Genomic DNA, 13,330 nt, shown 5'->3' with positions numbered 1-13,330 from the left:
ACACAGAGTTGTTCTGGAATAATTGAAGAGCTCAGCACATTCATTTGGTGTCAAACAAAGCCTGACTCTATCCCCCCTCCCTGTGGGTGCGCGCCTTCCCTGTGGGGAGGGAGACAGCCTGTGCTCCAGCAGAAGGCCACTCCCTTGGGTCTCTTGAACTCCGTAAGCCACTTCAACAGCCTTAGTCCTTCTTATTATAAAACTACCATTGAACCCTTTCTGATCTTGTCAAAAGAAACTTAAAATGATACCTCTTAGGACCCCAATGGCAATAGGTGTAATGGAGACTTGATTACAACTAGAGATGGCATAATACGGTTCGTGCAGTTTGTAACCTACTTTTAAAACCCTTTCTGGATAACTAGGAACAATGTATCTTTTTACCACCTTTCATTATGATTCTTCTACTGTGCACAATATAGAAAGTACACTCATCTGTAGCATTTAAATAACGGTATTCTCTTTTTCATCGCTGCATAGTATTCCATTGTTAGGCTGCCACTACAATGTATTTAACCAAGTCCCTTTTGATGAACATTAATTTATCTATAGGTGCCTCCCAGTCTGGCAAATGCTTCCTGTGTACTTATTTATGAAGTAGGCACTCTTTTATTCAATATTTTCATCGTTACCACATTGTCTGAAACAGGTATCTTTTCCCCACAAAAATGCCACAAATTCGCCACATAACAAGTCACCCTAAAACACGGGTTCTCAACTTTCCTAATGCTGCGACCCTTTAATACAGTTCCTCATGTTCCCCTCCAACCATAAAATTATTTTCATTGCTACCTTATCACTGTAATTTTGCTACTGTTATGAATCGGCTACCCCTGTGAAAGGGTCGTTCGACACCCCCAAAGGGGTTGCGGCCCACAGGGTGAGAACCGCTGCCCTAAAACTATAGCACATACAACAACCACCACTTATTATTTCTCAAGAGCCTATGAGTCAGCTGGGAAATTCTGCTGATTAGAGTTTCACCCAACTAATCTGGGATTGCTTTGCCGGTGTCTCTCATTACTGACGAGTCCAGCTGAGGACGGGCTGTTCTCAAATGGCCTTGCGCGAGACCACGCAATTCTGCTGTCCTGTTTTTCCCCATTCTCTAATGAGTTTGCCTCCCTTCTGAGAGACCAGAATTAGACCATTACAGAAGGACACATCATCGCTTACATATCATCCCGTGTTGTTAGGCGCCAGCTAGGCAGCTCGAACCCGTGACCCTATGCACGAGAGCGAAACACTGCGCAGTCCTGTGCCAGCCTCTCAGTCGCTCCTCTGCCTGTCCCCATTGTTGCAGCCACTGGGTCCATCCATCTCGTCTAGGGCTTCTCTCTTTTTAGCTGCCCCTCCACGTTATCAAACATCATGGCCTTCTCCAGGGACTGGTCTCTCCTGACAATGTGTCCAAAGCATGTAAGACAAAGTCTCGCCATTCTTGCCTCTGAGGAGCTCTCTAGCCTTGCCGCTTCCAATACAGATCGGTTTGTCCTTTTAGTAGTCCATGGTACTTCCAATACTTTTTCGAAATCAATTTATTATATAATCGCACTAAATTAAATAAGTCATTGAAATCCCTATGGCATCCAGTTCTACTCTGATACACAAGGAGTCACCATTAAAAAATAAAAAAGGAGTTGCTATGAGTCTAAATCAACTCAAATGTTACTGGATTTATTTTAGCTTCAGTTGAGCAGAAAGAAGTACGACAAATTTACATTGCAAAGGGGAGTGTTTGGTTGTCTATTGCTATGCAATAAACCACCCCTAATTCCTCATGTATGAAATGAAGATCTAATTACTTTATATCAGTGCTATTCAAAAGAAATAGGTGTGGGCCATGTATGTCAAGCCAAAGTTTCTAGTTGTTGTTGTTAGGTACCATTGAGTCCGTTATGACCATAGCAACACTATGCACAACAGAACAAAATGCTGCCTGGTCCTGCGCCATCCTTACAGTTGTTCCTGAATCTCGCCCGTTGTTGCCGCCAGTTTCAATCCATCTCTTTGAGAGCCTTCCTCTCTTTCACTGCCCCTCCACTTTACCAAGCATCATGTCCTTCTCCAAAGACTGGTCTCTCCCAAAGCAAAAGATTCCAGTCAAAAGTTTTTAGTAGTCACAATTAAAAAAGTAGAAAGCAACAGGTTAGGTCAATTTTAATATTTCTAATAGTATATCCAAAATATTATCATTTTAATATCTAATCGATATTTTTAAAATTGAGATATTTTGCATTCTTTTTTAAACGCAAGGTGTGAAATTTGACGTACACTTTACACTGAAAGCACATGTCAGTGCTCACTAGCCACATTTCAAGTACTCCGTGTCCTTGAGTACATGTGGCTAATGGCTCCCATGCTGGTCAATAGGATTGTTAAGAGGATAATGTATGTGAAATGTACTAGAAATAAATACATGTCTCCATCTTTGGTGACAGAGGTTCTGATTTTGGAAAGAATTAATAAAACCTGGCGAAGAGTGAAAAGTCCATAGAGCTGAGCAGAAGTTGTTCCCAAGAAAAAGTAAGCGTTATTTGTCCTACTCAACATGCAAAGCACATTGTGGAGATAAGAACAGGTAATGGAGAAAATGTGAAAGAAATGAGTGTTTGGGTAAATGTAGTCCTCTAAAAATAAAGTAAGGAATGGGGAAATTACAGGTAGGCTAAAAGGGAGAGTAGCAAACAACACTCACAAATGGAAGGAATCTTTAAAGAAAGATTATACCAGACCCCTAGATTCAGCGAGATTCAACCTGGGAAGGTGGGAAGGGTAGATAGGCAGGAACCTAGACGATTTCTTTTAAGTCACTCTTGGGTTCTTTTAAGGCACCTCCATGGTGCAGTGGTTAAGCCATTGGCTGCTAACTTAAAGGCCAGTAGTTCTAACTCACCAACTGCTGTGCGCAGGAAAGATGTGGCAGTCAGCTTTGCTGAAGATTACAGCCTTGAAAACCCTATGGGTTTTCTACTCTGTGAGTTAAAATCCACTCAATGGCAACAAGTTTGGGATCCCTTTATCAACAGATATGAACGTGAGTATAAAATTTAACATAGGCCTAGCTAATCATTCCTACATGAGCCACCCCATATCGTTGACAGCCTGCCTTCCTTCTGCCTTTCTTCCCTCTCTTCATCCCTCCCTTTTCTTTTTTTCTTGCTCCTTTCCTATTTTACTTGCTCTCTTTCTCCTTGTCTTCTTCATACTGTGTAGATGTTGGCATGTGAGGGGTTGATAGGTAAAGATTTCTAAGATAACAGGTCTAGGGGCCTGGGGGTGGGGTGGGGGGAAGAAAGCATATACCTCAACTCACTGTGACCCTAGCTGAGCCAGCTTTTTTGATACTTGGGTATAGGGGGAGCTCAGGGTGTTGCCACGGGTATAAGCCAAGCACTTGCATTCAGTACCCATCAGGGTAAGATATGCCAGAAAATGGACTTTTCCTAGGTTGGCCTTAATCGCTGGCCAACCACAATAACAAAACGCCTTCCCAAACCAAGACACATTTCTGGATCGAAAGGCAGGAGGTCTGGGTTTTCTCGTGACTGCGCTACTAAAAGGCTGCAGAGTCAGACAGAAAGTCAGGGTGCTGGGGCACCCACCGTCTGCTTGTTGAGGGTTTAGGATCTTGGAGACCTTTCCTATTCCAGTTTGAGAAGCAATGAATAGAAACTGATAATGAAAATGTGATAAAAACATCTACTGAAAGAAACAAGGAAACAAAAAGAGACAGAAAAGGAATGCACATGCCATTCAGTTATATAAAAGAGAAGAGTCATTATTCTGGGGACATGGACCAGCAAGATCGAGTTACCTCACTGCCATAAATCCCTTTTGGATCAAATAACAAAGAAAGGAAGAGTAGAGGGAAAAAAAGATAGTGAGGGGGGTGGGAAGGAGGGAGGGAGAAAAGGAAGAAGTACGTTCGTTAATCATTCATCTCTGTAGAGACCGTTGAACAATAAGATCTGGGGGGGGGGTGTTAATTGAACGTTTTCCAGCAATCTTTTCAGAGAAATGTGTTTCTCTGAAAGGCATCAGTGCAGCTGTTAAAGACCCAGGACAAGTCCCTTTCATATTACTGGTCACTAATCTCCTACCTGAGGCTGGACAGAAGCCACTAGAAACCTTAATAATGATTCAACCATCCTTATAACCCTTCTGTGGGGGGATATCCAATGGTCTACAGATGGGTTTTGGGTCTCCACTCCAGCCCTCCTCATTCACATCCATATACATGTTTTGGATAAGAAAGGAAAGATTCAACCCAGGTGCAGTGCAGCACCAATGAAACACACAGCATTCCTCTAGTTCCTGAGTGCTTCCTCCCCCCCTCCCCACTACCATGACCCAGTCCTACCTTACAAATCCAGCTAGACCACAGAACACACATTGGTACAGATAAGAGCTCTCAACACATGGAATTCAAGACAGATAAAACCCTCAGGAAAGGGGAACCCAACATAAGGTTGGATGTATAGCCTTCCCCACACACACAAGGGGACAAATAACAGAAATGTGGGTGAAGGGAGACAATGGACAGTGTAAGATATGAAATAATAACAACAATATATAACTTATGAGGGGTTCAACCAGGGTGGGAAGGTAGGGAAAGGAGGGGGGAAAGAGGAGCTTATACCAAGAAAATGTTTTGGAAATGATGGCAACATATGTACAAATATGCTTGATACAATTGATGATGGTTATAAGAGCTGTAAGAGCCCCCACAAAAATGATTACAAAAATAAAATTAAAATAAAAGGAATCTTTCCAAATGGTGAAGTAGCTTCTTTGGAGGAAATTAATATTGAGCAAAACATGGATCAGAGCTAATTGGAATCTTGAAGAGGTAGAGAAGAGAACTTGGCAGCGAGGTTTGTCAAGGGCCCCATCAAAACTCCCGAAGGATTGTTCCGTCAGAACCTGGGGAGGGTTGCCTGAGAGCTGCTTCGGCCCTCTCCTCCTAATGCACAGTTCGGCCCCTTCCACACACAGCAGAGGTCATGAGGACCTGCGGTCAGTGCTCTAAGCTTACTGGTTGGGTAATCTTGGTCAAGTCACTGAATCTCCAATCTTAGTTGCTTCATCTCTCGAATGAAATGGTGAAAGCCATACTTGTCGGAAGGCCAGGAATGGACCCATCATTCTCATTGCTTATGACTGTTTTCTTGTGGGATCCTGTAGGTCTAAGGTGCAGGACCTGTGCTTTGGAATACAATCCACATGTTACTTTTTCTAATGTGGCAAACAGCAATCTCTGAAAAAAAATTTTTTTCCGGCAAGCATTTTACTTTTCCTGTTTGTTGCTCTTTAAGTTACAGCATTAGCCATTTAAAAAAAAAATCATTTTATTGGGGGCTCATACAGCTCTTATCACAATCCATCCATCCATTGTGGCAAGCACATTTGGACATACGTTGCCATCATCATTTTGCTTTATCCATTTCTATGGCAGCCCTTTCAGCTAATTTTCCCTCGTTGATAATGATTCACAAAAGTAATATGGTTCCCTTTGATCTTTCGTAGAGAATTTAGTAGAGTGTCAGCTAGCCATTTGCTTTCCTATCCCAGCTCCCCCATTAACTACACTGATGTTCATTCACAGGGCACAGATGGAATCTTTCCATTTTTCTGTATTGCTTCTATGGGTCTCTCTTGGAAGTAGTACCTCCAGAATGCTCCTTGGAAGCGAGGATGCCAAGACTTCTTCTCAGGTACTTTGGACATGTTATCAGGAGAGATTCTTACCTGAAAAAGGCCATCGTGCTTGGTCAAGTAGAAGGCCAGCGGAAAGGAAGAGCCTCGAGGAGATGGGTTGACACCATGGCTGCAACAATGGACTCAGACATAACAATTAGAGGCTGATGAAGGACCGAGCAGTATTTCACTTTGTTGCACACGGAGTCACTATGAGTTGGTACTGCCTTGACAGCTCCTAACTAACGAATGGATCTCTCCATGTGAAAGTCATTCTGCCTACATTCAGGAAGGCCCACCCTCTGCGCGTCCACCTTCAATACTATGCTTTTGTTGAAGCTCCTTTCACTATCTCCACCCAGAAGTGAACCTTCCATGTCTAGGCTCCATAGTACTTTGCTGTGCCTCTTCAACACTCCTCTCCACAGATTTGTGTTACAGTCATTTGTGAGGGTCCCTGGTGGCACTCACCTGCTAACCAAAAGGCCAGGCATTCGAACTTACCAGCTATTCTGCAGACAAAAAGCATGGCAGCTTGCTTCAGCAAAGCTTTGGAAACTTGGACACTGTGGGACGGTTCTCCTCAGTCCTGTAGGTCATCATACATCGGAATTGACCCCACAGACGAGTAATCAACTGCCCTTAAAATAAGATTATCCTGGATTACTCCAGAGGGTCCATTGGAATCAGAAGAGCTGTTAAAGGTGGAGGACAAGGCAGAAGAGGAAATGAGTGACCTGTCGCTGCATGTGAAGATGGCGATGGAGTACCATGAGTCAAACATGTGGGCGGCCTCTAGAAACTAGAAAAGGCAAGAAAATCCTTCTTTATTTTTTTCCTTAAAAGGACAGGAAAGACTATCTGATGAAAATTCCTGGGAGGCCACAGCTTCCTCCTAAGCAGTAACTAGTGGGCAGGAGAGAAGGGCAAACAAAGGGAAACACGGCCACCCTACCTGTTCTAGTGGATGAACTGCAGACTGGGGTTTGGGCGTATACTTATAGAGGTGGTGTAGGAATAAGGGGAGTCTTGGGGCACAGCAGATAAGAATAATTACAGTTGGAACTCACCAGGTCAATTAGGAAAAAGATGTACAGTCTGCTTCCATAAAGATTGCAGCCTTAAAACCCCATGGTTTTTACTCTGCTGTATAGGCTCACGTTGAGTGCAAGATAGCTGGACTGACAGTGGGCTTGGTTGGGCTTGGGGAATAAGGTGTCAATACTCAGTGATGAGCAGTAGCATTGTTTGCTGGCCTGATTTGTGGTGTGTGAAGGGTTTTTGCTTCTGTTTGGACTTTATTCTTAGACATTTCTCTGCATTTCTCAAGTAGGGACATTTAATTCCAGGGCTCATATCATGACTAACTATTCAGAGAGGACTTGATGTGTGTGTGTACTTTCAGAAGTTCTCAGTTAGTAGTCATAGAAACCTCTTCAGAGGAGGAGTGTTTTCTCGTCCATAGATCTGAAATTCTTTTTCATATATCTCCACACCTCTTCAAATAGTGTACAAAGAATTGTCAAAAAAATACATTTCACAATTTTTGGGTGCCCCTCAGTCACCAAGCATTAAGGTGCTATCATATGGTGAAAGAAAAGATGTGGAAGACTCATTTTTCACACAAAGGCAGGAAACTCCTATTTGAAGGCACAAGGATAAAACAGAGGGTTGTCCAACCAGAAGAAGCCCCTGGAGGAGATGATTGACACAAGGGCTACAACATTGGGCTCATACAGAACAAAGGTTGGGAGGCTGCTGCGGGCCTGGGCAGTATTTTGTTCGGCAAGTTTGAACTGACTTGAGGGAAGCTAACAAAAGCTGTAAGCTAGGCACCCTGGCGATGTCGTGACAGCAGTCAGCTACTCACTACAAGATCAGCTGTCGGAACCCAACCGGGACTGCGGGCAATGAAAACCTGCCATCTCTCTCCCCAAAGATGACCTCAGAACCCCGAAGGGGACAGCTTTACCCTGCAATCTGGGGTCAGTGTGAGTCGAAATCCATTCACTGTCACCCAAGGACATTATCGACAAGAGGGGTTTACTTTCTTTATTTAGTTTGCTTTTTACAACTACCCCTTAAAAATCCGGCATTACTCTCCCTTTTTTACAGAAGAGAAAACCAAGTCTCTGGATCCGTAGGCCACAATCACACAGATAGAAAGTGGCAGACCGGCTTGGGCTTCAAAATACATGCTCATTCCATTATTCCAGCCTGTTAAATACATCCGACAGGTTCTCAAAGCATTGTCCAGTGACTAATGGTTCTTTTCTGTGCTACAGGCAGCCCATAGCATGTTTCCACAGTCCAGAAATCGTGGAGAAGAGAAACCATTTCCCTGCCCTTAGGTGCTCTGGTGGCATGGTGGTTACGTGTTGGGCTGCTAATTCCACAATACATAGTTCACAACCACCATCCGCTCCACGGGAGAAATATGAGGCTTTCTGCTTTCATAAAGTGTTACAGTCAAAGGTCGGGACCCAAGCAGTTTGCTATTGAAAAGATTGTCCACTTTGGAAACCCGATGGAGCGAGTCCTGTTGGGTCGCTCAAAGTCGGAACCGACTGGTTGCGGGGAGGGGGGTGGGTGGGCGGGAGGGCAGTGAATTTAGTTTGGTTTGGGGGCAGCTGTCGTGTAGTCAGAACATATCCATTCTAATCCCGCATCTTCTCTGCACTGATTCAAATGCCAGTGGCCTTTCTGCAAGATTGGGAGCGTCCATTGACTGCTGATTCCCTATCTTTCTCCTAAGGGAAACACACACACACACACACACACACACCACCCATTGACTGCTGATTCCCTATCTTTCTCCTAAGGGAAACACACACACACACACACACACACACACACACACACCACACCATCTGGTCAATTTCAGCTTTCAGTGACCCAGAGGACAGAGTGGAACTACCCCGTAGGGTTCCCAAGGTGGGGAATCTTTTCAGCGGCATGCTCCCTGTATCCCAGTCTTTGGGTTTGCCCTTGAACGCTTCCCTCCTGGGACCCCGCGGTGCCCTTGCGGAGCGTAGGTGGCCTGCAGACTCGCCTCCTCCCGCCCGGCGCTGCCACTCCGCCGACGGCCGCCAGGGGTCCTCGCTCGGCGCTGCACGCGTGGCCGCCGAGCCCCAGCCGCGGTGCAACGCGCAGGGTGCCTGTGGGGGCCTTCCGAGCCGCCGCGGGTGCATCTGGAGTTCCGCTGCTCCGCGCGCCGGGACGGTGCGCGCTCGAGTGGACCCTCAGCGGCTCCGACGTCAGCCTCTTCCTCTGGCGTCGGCGGCCCAGCAGCAGAGATACGGCCCGGCCCTGAGACGAAAGGGAAAACCCCACGGTGAGTGAGGCGCTGCGCCGAGCGCCAGGGGAGGCGGCCCCCGGGACCGCACGGGCCAGCGGAGGGGCGGGGGTGCCCGGTGGGGGGCGGTGGGAGCTGGGGGCCCGCTCCTCCGCGCCCACCGTCCTCCGGCTTCCGGGGCTGGCGTCCCGCAAGCCCCTCTCTCATCGCCTCTCCGTCCGGCTCCTCGTGTGTCCTTCCGGGACGGGGATCGGGCCCCTGGCCCCCAGCCTGGGCTCTGGGGCCTTGCGTTTGGGAGCTTCCTGAATGAAACCCCCCTTGGTCGGCCGCACCGGCCTTCCCCGCAGCCGTCCCGAGGGGCGGGCGCCGGCGGAGTGCGTGTTGGGCGGGAAGACAAACTTTTACCCAAGTGCGCCGGGGGCAAGGGACCAAAGTCCGGGCGCCGGGGGCTGCGGGGTGGAGGCTGGGCTCGGGGGCCGGGAGGGGCCCCCGCACTGTCACCGCGTTCGCCCCCGGGGTTTGTCGACGCCACGTCGTGGGGCACGCTGGGCTCGCAACTGTCAAACACCTGGGATTGTAGCCCCTCCCGGGAGGGTGAAAACCCATCCGCCCTCCTTTGATGGCTCCTTCCCGCCTTCGGACACCGTCTGGGGGATTGGGGGGGCGAGGGCCCGCCGCCGGGACTTGGCAGGTCCTGGCGGCCCCGGGCCCCCCCAGCCCCTCCTTGCCCTTTTCGCACCAGCTCCGCTGCGGGGACTTGCGGACGCGGCCGGCTGAGATCCCAGCGAGCGGCCTTTTGTTTCTCCACGTTTCCCCCATTGTTTGCTTTTCCAACATCTGGCGGGGCTCGGGCGGGGAGGAACCCCCTCACCCTCTCCGAGCGCGCCCACCTCGGGGGCTGCGGGCCCGCTTTGGGGACAGAGGGGCCAGGCCAGAGCCCAGCCAGGCGGCCAGCCAGGCGGCCCCACCGGGCCTGCGGGGAGTGGGTGGGGGAAAGGGGTGCCTTCCCCGCCCGGGGCGCATCGCGCGCACCTTCTCCCGGGCGCGCCGCCGGGGCGCGGACCCACCCGAGGGGTGCCGCGTTGCAAACTGTGTGGGCGAGGTGGTGCCGCCACCCGGCGTGTCCCTGAGTGCGGAGTCCAGTCCCTGGCCAAAGACTTTAGGGGTGGCCTGCCGCCACGGAGGGGCCATGCTTGGTGGGCAGAAAGCTGAGGTTCTGAGACCTGGGTTTCCAGGGTCGGAAGGACCGCAGAGTCGCCCCAAGAGCAGGGAGACGCACCGAACTTCAGAAGCCGCCAGGCTTCGCCTGGGATCGGAGTGCCGCGACTCTCTGGAAAGTGAAGATGCAGTGCTGACGTCCCTTAGGGACCCCGTGTTGAAATCGCTGTCCCCCCGCTGCGTGGTAGGAACTGCCGACCCGAGGACGTGGCCCAGACGCTGGGAGGGCAGGAGCCAAGCTCCCAAGTCCCTCCTAGGAACTTGGGGTTGGCCTGGAGACCCGGTGTGGGTGCCCGTCTTCCGTTAGAAGCGGCCCAGCGGCCCGCCCCCCCCCCTTCTCTCAAAGTTGGACGTTTACACATCGTGTTTATTCTTAGTGGGTGTGGGTTATGAAAGAACCTGGGCGAAAGCAAAGTAGTCCCTGGATAGTGCGGGTCGAGGCGCCCTGTGAGTGCAGTGGTTGGAACCTCTACCTTTCCAAGCCTAGCAGTCCTTCCCTGCTTTTTCTGTGGGATAACCCAGTCAGCCTGAGATTTCATGAACCTAAAGTACCGTTTATCTTTCAACCGAAGGCTGAGGGGAGGGAAGACGCTACCCACTCAACATTGGTTCACCGTAAATGGAAAGTGCGTTATGGCACGTTGTACGATTCTAGGGCTTTCCCTTCTTGGTCAGAACTTGGGAGCTCCGAGCCCCTCCGCAAGGGCAAGGGAAGAGAGCGCTGTTCAGTCAGGCGTGTGGACTCAAGGGCACTTTCTGCCAGGATTCCTAGATAGAGTTGGGGTGCTTTGAAGCACTGGAAGGCATTTTACAAACATTTCATTAGGAAAATGATCCCCAAGGTAGGAGGCCATTGAAATTTACCAGCCACAGCAAGAACAGCCAGGAGCAAAGCAACCAGAAGGAAGGGCCTAGGTGGCTGAACAAGTGCCCCAAGGCACCCTTTAGGGAGGTGAAAGGAGAGTCCCTGTCCCAGGCCAGCCCAGGAATGACAAGGGGGGTAATTACAGTGGATGATCAGCTTGTGTGGTTTATTTCGTTCTAGAATTTAAAAGAGATCCGCTCCCTAATCATTTTAGAAAGAAAAAAAAATAGAGAAAAAGAAAATAAAGAATACAAAAAGTGAATATTATAAACAAGACCACAGTGAGGAATCTTATCCAATTATTTCCTTGGAATAAATTTTTAGAGGTAAAACACCTGGTTCAAAGGATAGGGTGCATTTTTTAGAATGTTTGAGATCGCCTAAATTTGGAAGTTTGCCCAACTATACACAAGCCTGTTGCTTCCCCACACCCACTACCCACCCCCTTTTCACACACACACCCTTTTCCCTTTCCCCCCATCTTTTGCAAGCTGGCGGAAGGCAATTGTCTTATTTTGCATTTCTTTCATCACAAAGGAGATCTACAATATTTCTCCTCATGTTGTCTTTGCTGGGTTTTTTTCCCCTTGGTGATGTTGTGTCCTTATTTTTCAGTGTGAATGATTCTCCTTTTTCTCTTTGATGTGACCTGCTGTTTACCAAGAAGCTCTGGGGGTGCTGTCAGTGACTGCTAACAGATGGTTCAAACCATCTGATGGCTCCTCAGGAGACAGAGAAGGCTATCCGCTCCTATTAAAGTGTACCGCCCAAGAAAATGTAGAGAGGGTCAGATGGACATGATGGCAGTGGATTTTGTGCTCTGTAGGGAAGCATGCTATTGCTGACTTCTATCCTTGACTGTGCAGTTGAGCAATCTGAATTGAGGAGAAGAGAGGGCTCAGCTCTTGGCCAATTCTCCACTCTCCTGCGTAGCAAACACTTGACAAACCTGTAACCATAAATGAGACTGAAATAGCTGAGATGATTCCAGTAGAATTATTAAGGAGACCTTCAAAGGCATTATTAGAGAAACTTGTGGAAAATACCAAGTCTTAGCAGCTTGCATACCCCAACCCCATTTCCGCTACACTGTTGTACTTTTTTCATGTACAACGACTCTTGCGAATGAGTTGTTTTTACTAAGTGGATTGATCACACAAACTAATTTTATTGTCTGGTTTTTCCTCAGATAGCCAGTCTTACATGATCTACAACTTGTTCTTTAAAACATTTCTTCTAGCTTTGCGTTGTTGTTATAAATTTGCCTCAGTTTCTGTCTTTGGCTGTACTATGTGAACACTGCATTTGGAACGATCTTGAATCCAAACGGTTTAGCTGCACGCTCATCATCAGCTGGAACTGGAGGGGCCACTCACAGGCTGAGCCGGGCAACTTCACCCTCTTCTGTGCATTTGTGTTCCACAGTCTCTGTTTCAATTCCTGCTGGGAAGGAGGTGGTTCTCAAACTGGGATAAGGGACAGAGAGGAAGAGAAAATTCATTTCAGCCAATGGTTAAGGCAAATGGTGGACCACACAAGAAAACTTAAATCAATAATGTAGACACTCTGGGCACAAAATCACATTAAAATGATAAAATATTAAAGTTGCCATGTATTATCAGAGTGGTTAATTGATTTAACAGATTAAAAATAATTACTCCTTTATTTTTTATTTATAAAGTTCTGCCACAGTTTGACTCCCAGAATTTCATTGGAGGCACAAAAAATTCAGTGGTAGTTGGGAATTACACTTTCCTGAAGCACTTTCCATGTGTCTAGGCATGGACTGGATGGCAGGGAGTTTGGAGGGGTTTTTGAGAATGGAAGTCAGATCATATACAATAGGGATGCATAGTGCTCAGTGTTAGAAGTACAGCCTCTCAAAGGCTGGGCCAATTTTCACGGACACCTCATTCAGACAACCAATGTCACTGTAGATTGTTCTTAATAAAACACCACCCTGTTCTGTGTTATAGCAAATCAATCAAGGTGTGGGGCAAATGGTCCAGAAATATCTATTCACACCCCACCACCCCACCTTTTTTTTTCTTTTTGAGAGGGAAATGGGTTTTTTCATACCGCACAGATTGTAGCAACTCTGAATGTGCTAACCTTTGTTGGCAGTAAAGCGGTTAAGCCCCTGAGAGGTTACATTTTGCAGAATTTTCTAATCCATATTCTCCTATCATTGACTTGGTATAGTTTCCAGTTGGTAGAGCAAAGCAAGTATAAAAGAACAAGAGATGGAGACT

At 47.7% G+C, this 13,330-nt stretch overlaps 1 protein-coding gene across 1 annotated transcript in view; it reads left to right on the top strand.

The window, feature by feature from the left end:
* Positions 1 to 8,901: 8,901 nt before the first annotated feature.
* The window catches only part of MOB3B (MOB kinase activator 3B), a 231,537-nt gene continuing 227,108 nt past the window's right edge, over positions 8,902 to 13,330 (top strand). Inside the window, exon 1 of the mRNA XM_045289255.1 lies at positions 8,902 to 9,034. The gene's annotated coding sequence lies outside the window, so the exon portion shown is untranslated. The remainder of the gene's footprint in view (positions 9,035 to 13,330) is intronic.

This window comes from Echinops telfairi, unplaced genomic scaffold, assembly GCF_000313985.2.
Source record: "Echinops telfairi isolate 266 unplaced genomic scaffold, ASM31398v2 ScPeMD7_25;HRSCAF=90, whole genome shotgun sequence".
NCBI lineage: Eukaryota > Metazoa > Chordata > Mammalia > Afrosoricida > Tenrecidae > Echinops > Echinops telfairi.
Note: the sequence above shows the minus strand (reverse complement) of the source record. Positions and strands in the feature narration are given on the sequence as shown.